The sequence below is a fragment of the Garra rufa genome, chromosome 23 (genome assembly GCF_049309525.1).
Source record: "Garra rufa chromosome 23, GarRuf1.0, whole genome shotgun sequence".
NCBI classification, from domain to species: Eukaryota; Metazoa; Chordata; class Actinopteri; order Cypriniformes; family Cyprinidae; genus Garra; species Garra rufa.
This window is the reverse complement of record NC_133383.1, coordinates 6,573,734-6,587,144: the sequence shown is the minus strand read 5'-3', so window position 1 is coordinate 6,587,144 and position 13,411 is coordinate 6,573,734. Positions and strand designations below refer to the sequence as shown.

The window sequence follows — 13,411 nt, the reverse complement described above, 5'->3', positions numbered from 1 at the left end:
TCATGTGTTTGAGTCATTATGATTTGATGGTATCTGAAATATGTTCCACTCTTGGCTGTTTGCTCAAATCATTCATTAGCTCGAAATGTGTTTGTGTTCATCAGAACTGTTTTAGTGTTACAGGCATAATTCGACCAAAAAAGGAAGATTCACCTCTTAGAGTTTTGTAAACATAGACATGTCTGTATTGTAAACCTACCATAAATGATTTTGAGCTTGGGTGGAAGGCATGCTTTTTACGAAATATCAACTTGAAGGTATACAGAATTCGTACAAGGTACTTAAAGTAGGCCTACTTGAATTTGAGTTTTTAAAATGTAAGGCCTGGGAAACTCTTGAAAACAGCAGTATTCCTGAAGAGGTACTTAAAAAGTGCCTGAATTATTGAAAGACAATGTCACTGAAATAAGTCTTTAGTTTTGTCAATAAGCACATATCTTTTCATGCAAAATTCACACAATTCAAAAAACATCATACTTTTTTTCGCTTAATTTCAGTTAATGTCAGAAAACAATCGAGCTAAGCAAGAAGTAGTACTGCTAGTGTTGTGTAAACATGGCTGAAGACGCAAAAAGAGGAACGGAGGAACCGAATCAATTGAGTCATTTACGCTGGAACTGCTCCGATTGATTCAAACATTCATTTCAAACTATTTACTAGCAAAAAACAGATCAAATTAAAAGAGATTTTCGCATTTCAGCTTTTCGAAACTCTGAATCAGTTAAAGTTAAACTATTGCGTCTCAAAATGATCCACTGTTTCAAAGCGCTCCAATTGGATTGTGTATCGGAATCACTTGTTACAGAGCAGGACTTCAAATCACCTATTGTGAATCATTTGATTCAGATTGGGACTTTGGAGCGCGTAATGCTAATCATTTGATTTAGATCGGAATGAGTTTGTGAATCAATCATTTGTGAAGTCCAGATCTAAATCAAATAATTCACGCTCCATGTCCTGATCTGAAATGATGGTTCACGATTCATTATTCAGATTGGGACTTCAGAGCATGGTTTGCGAATCATTTGATTTGGATCGGAACTTCGTAGCGGGTTCACAAATCTTTTGGTTTAGATCGGATTTTCGAAGTGGATTGCGAGTTCTACTTTTTCCTTGACTTCTATGGCTTCTGCCTCTTCAACTTTTTCTTCATCTTCGACTTTTTCTTCGATTTCTACCTCTTCAACTTCTTTAATGGCTTCTGCCACTTTTACTTTTTTTTTTTTTTTACTTCTACTTTGGCTTCTTCTATGGCTTCTGCCTTTTCGACTTTTACTTTGACTTCTGCCTTTTCGACTTTTTCTTCACCTTGTTCTATAGCTTATATAGTAGAAACTCTTCTGCCTCTTCGACTTTTTCTTCGAGTTCCACCCCTTCGACTTCTTCAATGGCTTCTGCCACTTTGACTTTTTTTTTTTACTTCTAATTTGGCTTCTTCTATGGCTTCTGCCTTTTTGACTTTTTCTTCACCTTCTTCTATAGCTTATATAGTAGAACCTCTTCGACTTCTACTTCAACTTCTTCTATGGTTTCGGCCTCTTTAAGTGCGGGTTTGTGGATCATTTGTTTCAGATCAGACTTCTGCCTGACTTTTTCTTCGACTTCTATTTTTTCTAAGTTTTCTTCACCTTCTTCTATGGCTTCTGCCTCTTCAACTTTTTCTTCATCTTCGACTTTTTCTTCGATTTCTACCTCTTCAACTTCTTTAATGGCTTCTGCCACTTTTACTTTTTTTTTTTTTTTACTTCTACTTTGGCTTCTTCTATGACTTCTGCCTTTTCGACTTTTTCTTCACCTTCTTCTATAGCTTATATAGTAGAAACTCTTCGACTTCTACTTCTTCACCTTCTTCTATAGCTTTTGCCTCTTCGACTTTTTCTTCGAGTTCCACCCCTTCGACTTCTTCAATGGCTTCTGCCACTTTGAATTTTTTTTTTTTTACTTCTAATTTGGCTTCTTCTATGGCTTCTGCCTTTTTGACTTTTTCTTCACCTTCTTCTATAGCTTATATAGTAGAACCTCTTCGACTTCTACTTCTATGGTTTCAGCCTCTTTAAGTGCGGGTTTGTGGATCATTTGTTTCAGATCAGACTTCTGCTTGACTTTTTCTTCGACTTCTATTTTTTCTAAGTTTTCTTCACCTTCTTCTATGGCTTCTGCGTCTTCAACTTTTTCTTCATCTTCAACTTTTTCTTCGATTTCTACCTCTTCAACTTCTTTAATGGCTTCTGCCACTTTTACTTTTTTTTTTACTTCTAATTTGGCTTCTTCTATGGCTTCTGCCTTTTCGACTTTTACTTCGATTTCTTCTTTGGATTCTGTCTCCTTCACCTTTTCTTTCGACTTTTTCGATAAGCCCATAGGCTTATTTCCGTGTTGAAGAATAAAGATAATAATATAGTTCTAAAATCGTTCTCAGTAACACAGCTATAACAATAAAGGCACAGAGAAACTATATCATTGGAATCACTTTCAGAACGATTTTATCAAGATGATGAACGATAAATACATTGACAGCCAATCAGAATCACTTCTGCTATAATGAGCTCAAGAATTTAAAGCGACAGACAATATTGTCCGCCATTGTGGACCTATAGTTATTTATAGTTGTGGTTCTTGATTTAAATGTGCCTTTAAGATGTGAACTTGTGAACAAAAATTACAATTCTGTTATCATTTACTCACCTTCGAGTTGTTTCAAACCTGCATGAGTTTCTTTGTTGAATGTTTGTAACTAAACACTTGACGGTTGCCATTGACTTCCATTGTAGTTTTTCCAGTTGGTTACTGTCAACTGTTTTCAGAATATCTTCTTTTGTGTTTAAGAAACTTACAGGTTTGGAACTACTTGAGGATGGGTAAATGATGATGGATTTTAATTTTTGGGTGAACTATCCCTGTAATAACCATTAAAAAAAAAGAAAAAAAAAAGCCTTTTTTTCTATAAAGGCAAGAAAAATAGCTTTGAGGGTGGGTAAATTAGCAATTTATGTGTGAACTATAAATTTAGTCCTTTCAGTTTTCTCATTTGTATAACTTGACAGCTAGTCCCCATCCACTTCCATTTTATATGGACCATTCTACAGAACTGGTCCAAAGCCTGCATTGGAAACAAATGTTTTGGTAGTGACTGTTCCGGTAGTGACAATTTTAGATACTTTTGAACCTAGCTCAAAGATGCTTATCAGCACATGGTTAGCTAGCACAGTTCTGAACAGTTATACACACCAAATGTTATGGAATAACTCCCAAAAAAAGTGTGTTTAATTATAGAAAAATGTGTTCGGTAGTGACGTTCCTTAAAGACATTTTTCAGACTTTTGAACACATTTACCTCAAAATGATGGGGCCTATCTACTATGAGAGACACAAGAATATTTCCTTATCATAAATGTCGGGGTGAAGTTAAAATCAGTCTCAGCCAATGGACTAAAACATACACTTTTCGGTAGTGACATAAAATTTTTACATAAAATTTCATAATTTACAAAGAAAATATAAAATACGTATTTTTTGAACTTCAGTTTTTGCAGAATCGAAAAATGACAACAGAAAAAAATACAAAAATTATTTCAATAAGTTGAAATTTAGGGGTTAGGGTTCGGGACGTCCTCTTCCCAATTGAAAGTACCCACTAAATGATTTTATATAGCCTATATTACAGGGTTGGGGCCATTCATGAATTGAATTGAGAATGAATGGTAAATTCCAATTCACTTCCTGGAATGGAATTGGAATTGAATTGGAATGCCAGGAAACAGAATTGAATTCAAATAAATTCCACTAAATTCCACTTGAGTTGCTAAATAAAATAATTTGACTTGATTTGCTTAATAGTTTATAGTACATTAAATATTGTAAATCACATAAACAACAAACATATAAAAGAAATACAAAGTACTGTATGTTCAGTATGTTAAGCGTGATCATTTCACATGCCAAATTTCAGGAAATGATAATTCGATGCAATAAAAAGTGAATGAAATACATGAATGAACATGACTCATTTTTTGTGAGTTGAGACATAATATATGTGGTAATCATATATTGAATGTATAGTACATCCACAAACTTATCACCACTGTCATTCAATTATTAATTCATAATGTACAGTTCTCATTTTTATTTACTTGCATTTGATCAACCCTATTTAATACATGGTATTTGTAAAGCATCATAAATAAAGTTCAAATGTATGTCTCTAAATGTAATCACAAATAAATGCTCAGAAACAGCAATAAACGGAATTCAGTGGAATTTCCCTGAATTGAATTCCACCTCCTGTAATTCCAATTCAATTCCTACTCTGTTTCCTGTAATTGTTGTTGAATTCCAATTCCAATTCCATTTCCTTCTTTGAATTGGAATTGAGTTCATTCCTGAATTGACCCCAACCCTGCTATATTAAGTTTACTGATATTTAAAATATTATTGTGGGTTTTAATATATAATAAAAGGATCTTAGTAAACATAGGATTTGAATACTTAAATGCTTTTTAAACGTGTTTATTGGTTGTGGGACAGCAGCTCGAACAATATGCAAAATATCTCCCTTTGTGTTTCACAGAATAACGACAGCCATATGGATTTGGAACAACATGGTGGTTGGTAAATAATGACAAAATGTTAATTTTTGCCTCAACAGCAGCGATTATGGTAACTTCTCGCAGAACGCCGGCAAGAGGGCGCTACAGCGATGGAAAAATAACCCCTAGAGGAAGGGGAGAGGCGAATTTACCATCCAATGATATCGGACCAGAAATGATGCTGCTCGCACTTTCGGTAAAGATAGAAAGAAGAAAAGGACGTGCACGCACAGAAAAGCTAGGTCAAGGTTTTGAGAAAGAGCGTATGCTTTAAATAGACCCGCGGAACCCACGGGACGCCGCGCAAATGCACGGATCAGCATACCTGTACAGTTTTTCTGCATGCTGTTTTTTAAGGGATCAACTATATCAGCAGCAGCGGATATAATGATGCAGGAAGCCCTACTGCCGCTGCTGTACACGCTGAAAACAACAATGCGAAGACAGTGACAGTCAAGCTTGAGCTCTACTGTGGTTTAACCAGTCCTGTCACTTCCTCTTTGACTTGTGCATGTTGTGGACTGTCAGCCGTACGCGCTTTTTTAAAAGCACAGGACTCTATTTTGACTGCATGGAGGACACCGTCGGCCTGCTTCGCGGGTTGATTTAGTCGGCTGAACCGGTAGCCAGCGGCTCGCTTACAAACACCGCGAGGAAATAGCGTTGCAGCGACCGGCAGACACCTCGACCTGCGGCGGGGATGTGTGTGAGCTAAAGCCGCCGGATATCTATGGCCGCGTCGCTCTGATAAGAGCCGTTTCGAGCTAAAACTCCGCGCCGAAGGTAAGAAATAAACACGGTTTTTATTTTTACGGTTTTGTTTTAAATTCCACCGTCGGTTGTGAGTTAGCTAACGTTAGTCACGGCCTTCTCTATCTGTCATTCGTGACCAAAATAAATAATTAAACGCCTTAAACCCTTTTTTTTTTTAAACGGATTGCCCCATTTAAACGAACCGTTTGGGAGTTGTAAGTAATGGGATTAATGTATGTGCGTAATAAAGGTGTTATTTAATCGTGGAGGAGATTATTCTATTATTTAGATGCTGTAATATCAGTCTTATCTTCGGCTTTTACGGTTGTCTAGATTAGATGGGGTTCATAAATTGGCCAATCTTCGCGGTAGCATGAATAGTTAATGAGGGTTATCACTGGGCAGTCAAATCACTTACCACTGTTTGATTTTGTAGTCAAATCCCTGTAACTTACCTGTATTAATGTATGTTGTAATAATTATTCAGCTTCGTGAATTAGCATTGGATGTATTTATATTTTCATGGATACTTGTGACCCTGGACCACAAAACCAGTCAAAAGGGACAATTTTTTGAAATTGAGATTTATACATCATCTGAAAGCTGAATAAATAAGATTTACATTAGCCAAGATACAACTATCTGGAATCTGAGAGTGAAAAAAATAAAATAAAATTGAGAAAATCGCCTTTGAAGTTGTCCAAATGAACTTCTTAGCATATTACTAATCAAAAATTAAGTTTTGAAATTGAGATTTATACATCATCTGAAAGCTGAATAAATAAGATTTACATTAGCCAAGATACAACTATCTGGAATCTGAGAGTGAAAAAAATAAAATAAAATTGAGAAAATCGCCTTTGAAGTTGTCCAAATGAACTTCTTAGCATATTACTAATCAAAAATTAAGTTTTGAAATTGAGATTTATACATCATCTGAAAGCTGAATAAATAAGCTTTCCATTAGCTAAGATACAACTATCTGGAATCTGAGAGTGGAAAAAAAAAATTGGGCAAAGTGCCTTTGAAGTTGTCCAAATGAACTTCTTAGCATATTACTAATCAAAAATTAAGTTTTAAAATTGAGATTTATACATCATCTGAAAGCTGAAATAAGATTTTCATTAGCTGAGATACAACTATCTGGAATCTGAGAGTGAAAAAAAAAAAAAAAAAATTTGGGAAAATCGCCTTTGAAGTTGTCCAAATGAACTTCTTAGCATATTACTAATCAAAAATTAAGTTTTGAAATTGAGATTAATTCATCATCTAAAAGCTGAATAAGTAAGATTTTCATTAGCCGAGATTCAACTATCTGGAATCTGAGAGTGAAAAAAATAAAATAAAATTGAGAAAATCGCCTTTGAAGTTGTCCAAATGAACTTCTTAGCATATTACTAATCAAAAATTAAGTTTTAAAATTGAGATTTATACATCATCTGAAAGCTGAATAAATAAGATTTACATTAGCCAAGATACAACTATCTGGAATCTGAGAGTGAAAAAAAAAAATAAAAAAAATTGAGAAAAGCGCCTTTGAAGTTGTCCAAATGAACTTCTTAGCATATTACTAATCAAAAATTAAGTTTTAAAATTGAGATTTATACATCGTCTGAAAGCTGAATAAATAAGATTTACATTAGCCAAAATACAACTATCTGGAATCTGAGAGTGGAAAAAAAAAAAATTTTTTGAAAAGCGCCTTTGAAGTTGTCCAAATGAACTTCTTAGCATATTACTAATCAAAAATTAAGTTTTGAAATTGAGATTAATTCATCATCTAAAAGCTGAATAAGTAAGATTTTCATTAGCCGAGATTCAACTATCTGGAATCTGAGAGTGAAAAAAATAAAATAAAATTGAGAAAATTGCCTTTGAAGTTGTCCAAATGAACTTCTTAGCATATTACTAATCAAAAATTAAGTTTTAAAATTGAGATTTATACATCATCTGAAAGCTGAATAAATAAGATTTACATTAGCCAAGATACAACTATCTGGAATCTGAGAGTGAAAAAAATAAATAAAAAAAATTGAGAAAAGCGCCTTTGAAGTTGTCCAAATGAACTTCTTAGCATATTACTAATCAAAAATTAAGTTTTAAAATTGAGATTTATACATCGTCTGAAAGCTGAATAAATAAGATTTACATTAGCCAAAATACAACTATCTGGAATCTGAGAGTGGAAAAAAAAAAAAAATTTTGAAAAGCGCCTTTGAAGTTGTCCAAATGAACTTCTTAGCATATTACTAATCAAAAATTAAGTTTTGAAATTGAGATTAATACATCATCTAAAAGCTGAATAAATAAGCTTTCCATTAGCCAAGATACAACTATCTGGAATCTGAGAGTGGAAAAAAAAAAAAAATTTAGAAAAGCGCCTTTGAAGTTGTCCAAATGAACTTCTTAGCATATTACTAATCAAAAATTAACTTTTAAAATTGAGATTTATATATCATCTGAAAGCTGAATAAATAAGCTTTCCATTAGCCAAGATACAACTATCTGGAATCTGATTGTGAAAAAAAAAAAGGAGAGAATTGCCTTTGAAGTTGTCAAAATGAACTTCTTCGCATATTACTAATCAAAAATTAAGATTTGATTAGTTTTGACAGAAATTATCAAAATATCTTCATGGAACATGATCTTTACTTAATATCCTAATGTTTTGTGGCATAAAAGAAAAATCAATAATTTTGACCTATGCAATGTATTTTTTGGCTAATATGCTACAAATATACCCATGCTATCTAAGATGGGTTTTGTGGTCCAGGGTCACATTTGGCAAGAAGAGCCTTACTTGTCATTTATATTTCTGTGTAATTTATAGATGGGAATGGAAATTGGTCAGGAAGGCTGGTCAGTAGTTTGGTTTTGGGGTTTTGAATTTGTGACCTAAGGTAATTAGCTGTTGGAGATAGCCTACCTTGTTGAAGAAGATTAGTTAGCTCTACAAGTGATATTATTCACTGTAAGTAGACTAATGAATACCTCATTTAACTAGTGCTGTCAAATGATTCATCATGATTAATTGCATGCAAAATAATATACATTGATATATAAATGTAACTAAATATATAAATGCTTGTGTATTTATATATGTGACCCTGGACCACAGAACCAGTCTTAAGTAGCACAGGTATATTTGTAGCAATAGCCAAAAATACACTGTATGGATCAAAATTATGAATTTTATGGCAAAAATCATTAGGATATTAAGTAAAGATCATGCTCCATGAAGATATTTTATAAGATTCCTATTGTAAATATATCAAAACATAATTTTTGATTAGTAATATGCATTGCTAAGAACTTCATTTGGACAACTTTGAAGGCGATTTTCTCAAAATTTCGCTTTTTTTTTTTTTGCATCCTTAGATTTCAGATTTTCAAATGGTTGTATTTCGGCCAAATATTGTCCTATCCTAACAAACCGTACATCGATGGAAAGCTTCCAGATGATCTATAAATCTCTTTTTCAAAAATTGACCCTCATGACTGGTTTTGTGGTTTAGGGTCACATATACATAACAAATATACACAGTACACAAACATTATGTAAACAAAAAACTTTTAAATTGGATGCGATTATTTGCGATTAATCGTTTGACAGCACTACTTCTAACAGCTTTTTTGATGTCAAGATTTTAAGTTTCCAATGAGCACTGTTGTCTGGGAAAATCTTGAAGTATGGATTTTTAAAATGATAGAAAAACAGCTTTGTATTTTATACAATACTTAAGTTAAAAACAAAAAGTTAAAAAACAGTAATAGGTTAGACAAAATGGATATATTTTAAAAAAAAAAAGTGTAAATGGTGATTTCCAAGCTTGGAAGTTTTTTATTTATTTCTATGTTTGTGAGTATTTGTAGAGCTGCAAAACGATTAATTTGCGATTAATCGATTCAAAATAAAAGTTTATGTTTGTGTATTATATGTGTGTGTACTGTGTATATTTATTATGCATATATAAATACACACACATACATTATTAAGGAAAAATATGTTAGATTTGTATGTAAAATATTTATATGTAATATAAATTATATACAGATTTACATACAAATACATACAGTACAATACATAAAATATTTAAAAAATATACATATATGTGTGTGTATTTATATATACATAAATATACAGCACACACACATAGTTTGCAAACAAAACTTACAATTTTAATCAGTTAATCACGACTAATTGTTTTGCAACTCTGGACTTTTGTAATATAATTTTTCTTAACATAGGAACACTGTTGAACTTTAGCCAGATATTTTTTAAATATTTTATCATTTTACAATGTTTTTTATTATATATAGCATATACAGTTAATTTAAATGAGACAGACAAGACTCTCTATCATTTGTTTTTGTGTAAATGTCCACATAATAATTGACAGTTTTGGTCAGTTGACCCTGTTTGGCTGTTTTGGTCTATTGGATGTCTAAAATTAATCAACTGTTAGAGATAACCTACCTGGTTAAGGATTAGAAAGCCTTTAAACTTACATTACCCAAAGACAAGGAGACTTTGTGCTGTACAACATAGTTTTGTATATGTAATTTGGCATAATAATAATTGACAGTTTTGGTCAGTTGACCCTGTTTGGCTGTTTTGGTCTATTGGATGTCTAAAGTTTATCAACTGTTGGAGATAACCTACCTGGTTAAGGATTAGAAAGCCCTTAAAGTTACGTCACACAAAGACGAAGAGAGTTTGAGCCATACAACATACTTTTGAATATGTAATTTGGCATATTTTGTGTAGTTATCCATCCATCCATCCATCCATCCATGCATCCATCCATCCATCCATCCATCCATCCATCCATGCATCCATCCATGCATCCATCCATCCATCCATCCATCCATGCATCCATGCATCCATCCATCCATCCATCCATCCATCCATCCATCCATCCATCCATCCATCCATCCATCCATCCATCCATCCATCCATCCATCCATCCATCCATCCATCCATCCCCCAATATTCAGATTATTGATGAGCAATTGGCTGATTATTAATTTCTCCATTTAGTCCTCTCAGTCCTAAATATGCAGTTACATCCATATTTGGCATTATTTTCATCGGTCTTTGATTAGTAAACACATCGCACACAGTCCTGCATCATCCACTAATAATTTCAGCCTTGTCAAGATAATTGGGACGTTCTTCACGTCTTAATCGCAGGGTCACAATTATCTTGTCATGGAATTGTTAATTTTAGCTGCTATTCCATTTCTGAGGCTCTTTTCGCCTGGGCACGCGCAGGACACTCCCTTTCGCTAGCAACCTACATTTTTAGTTAGCGAGACCTCATAGTTTGCCATGTTCTTTTCAGGCACATCGAGAGAGAGGGAAAAAATGCTTCCATGTATCTAATTATCCTGCCAAAATGATTAGGTTTGTTCTTAATGAATCCTGTTATGAAGCAGCCATCGTAGAAAGAATGAGTCACAGTATTGATTGCCTTCCACTCCCCCCCCTGCTCCCGCCCCGGCCGGAGAACGCCTGCTAATGGCTGCAGGGACGTACGGTGGATGGAGGCGAGGCAGGCCGCTGCCAGGCTCGTGACTGCATGCCGATATGACCCCGACACCGTCAGCAGCGGGCCGATGCCACAGTGGAGAGAGAAGCGAAACGGCGGGGCGACGCTACGCAGTTGCACCTTGTTATTTATAGCCACATAGTAAACATTGAAATGCATTCCCTCCAAACAAGGCAAGCGAGCATGCTAGGGGCCACGAAGCTGCTACAAGAACATACGTATGTTCATTCGGGCCAGGAAGTTTGTCATCCATTGTGTTATTACTGTGAAAGAGCCAGGGCTGAGTTTTGTTTACAAAGGCTTTTCCACAAGTAAAATTTAAGAATTTTAAATCACAATAGTGATTGCATAAACATGTAGAAATGGCTGTTTTTATTAATCCACTTAATTAAATATGTGACCCTGGACCACAAAACCAGTCGTAAGGGTAAATTTTTTGAAATTGAGATTTATACATCATAAAAAGATGAATAAATAAGCTTTCCATTGATGCATGGTTTATTAGGATAGGACAGTATTTGGCTGAGGTACAACTATTTAAAAAAATTGGAATCTGAGGGTGCAAAAAAATCTAAATATTAAGAAAATTGCCTTTATAGTTGTCCAAATGAAGTTCTTAGGAATGCATATTACTAATCAAAAATTAAGTTTTGATATATTTACGGTAGGGAATTTACAAAATATCTTCATGGAACATGATCTTAATATCCTAATCATTTTTGGCATAAAAGAAAGATTTATAATTTTAACCCATACAATGTATTTTTGGTTATTGCTACATATATACCAGTGCTACTTAAGTCTGGTTTTGTGGTCCAGTGTGACATAATTTAGTATTTGAAAAGATTATTACATGTGTGTCTTGTACCAAATTATAGCAAAAACTGTTTTTAATTTATATAATTCTTCTACTCTCAGGAAAAAAATAGTACAAAAGCTGTCCTTGGGGTTGTACCCTTTTAAAACATACTAATATGTACCATCTGGGTGCTAATATGTGACCCTGGATCACAAAACCAGTCTTAAGTAGCATGGGTATATCTGTAGCAATAGCCAAAAAAATGCTACATGGGTCAAAATTATCGATTTTTCTTTTATGCCAAAAATAATTAGGATGTTAAGTAAAGATCATGTTCCATGAAGATATTTTGTAATTTTCCAACTGTAAATATATCAAAACTTAATTTTTGATTAGTAATATGCATTGCTAACAACATCATTTGAACAACTTTAAAGGCAATTTTTTTTTTTCAAATTTTCAAATTGTCGTATACAAGTATTGTCCTATCCTAACAAACCATACATCAAATGAGAGCTTATTTATTCATCTTTCAGATGATGTATAAATCTCAATTTACAAAAATTGACCCTTATCACTGGTTTTGTGGTCTAGGGTCACATATGTACATTTTAGAGGCCGATAGGCATCTTTAACGTACCAGCATGCACCATTTAGGGATAAATATGGTACAAAGATGTGCCTTTTGCAAAGGGTAAGCATACACTATCAGTCAAAAGTTTTTGAACATCAGGATTTTTAATGTTTTTTAAAGACATTAAAAAGATGTTTTTCTTCTGCTCACCAAGCCTGCGTTTATTTGATCCAAAGTACAGCAAAATCAGTAATCTTTTTTAAAGTATTTTTACTATTTAAAATAACTTTTTTTCTATTTAAATATATTTTAAAATATAATTAATTCTTGTGATTTCAAAGGTAGAATTTGTTTCAGGTTTCTTTGATGAATAGAAAGTTCAGAAGAACAGGATTTACCTAAAATAGAAGTCTTTTATAACATTATAAATGTCTTTATCATCACTTTTGACCAATTTAAAGCATCCTTGCTAAATAAAAGTATTGATTTCTATAATTTCTTTCCCCCCAAACCGAATGGTATCGTGTGTAATGTTACAAAGGCTTTTTATTTTAGATAAATGCTGATCTTTGGATCTTTCTATTCATCAAAGAATCCTGAAAGAAATGTACTCAACTGTTTTAAATATTGAGAGTAATAATAATAATATTACATGTTTTTTTGAACATCAAATCTTAGAATGATTTCTAGATCATATGTCTGGAGTAATGATGCTGAAAATTCAGCTTTGAAATCACAAGAATAAATTACATTTTAAAATATATAAATGGAAAACAGTTACTGTAAATAGTAAAAATATTTCAGAATTTTACTGTATTTGCTGTACTTTGGGTCAAATAAATGCAGGCTTGGTGAGCAGAAGAGATTTCTTTAAAAAACATAAATTTTACTGTTCAAAAACTTTTGACTGGTCTTTTTAAAAATTCACATTTTCAGTATGGGTGTGTGCAATTTGCGTTATAGCGCAAAACGTCCAAATATTGTCAATTTGTATTTACCACAGACCTTGTTTTACTCATAAATTGAAAACCCTCATTATAAAAACCCATAGGGAAATCTCGAGGGAAGCCATGGTGAATTAGTCTTCCGGGTTTTGACATCAAGTCTCTCCATTGTACGTGACTTGATGCACAACATATATTGCACG

General features: G+C 33.4%; 1 protein-coding gene across 1 annotated transcript in view; it reads left to right on the top strand.

Moving 5' to 3' along the window:
• The first annotated feature begins 4,773 nt into the window (after window positions 1–4,773).
• The window catches only part of pitpnm2 (phosphatidylinositol transfer protein, membrane-associated 2), a 112,565-nt gene continuing 103,927 nt past the window's right edge, over window positions 4,774–13,411 (top strand). Inside the window, 1 exon segment of the mRNA XM_073829172.1 lies at window positions 4,774–5,369. The gene's annotated coding sequence lies outside the window, so the exon portion shown is untranslated.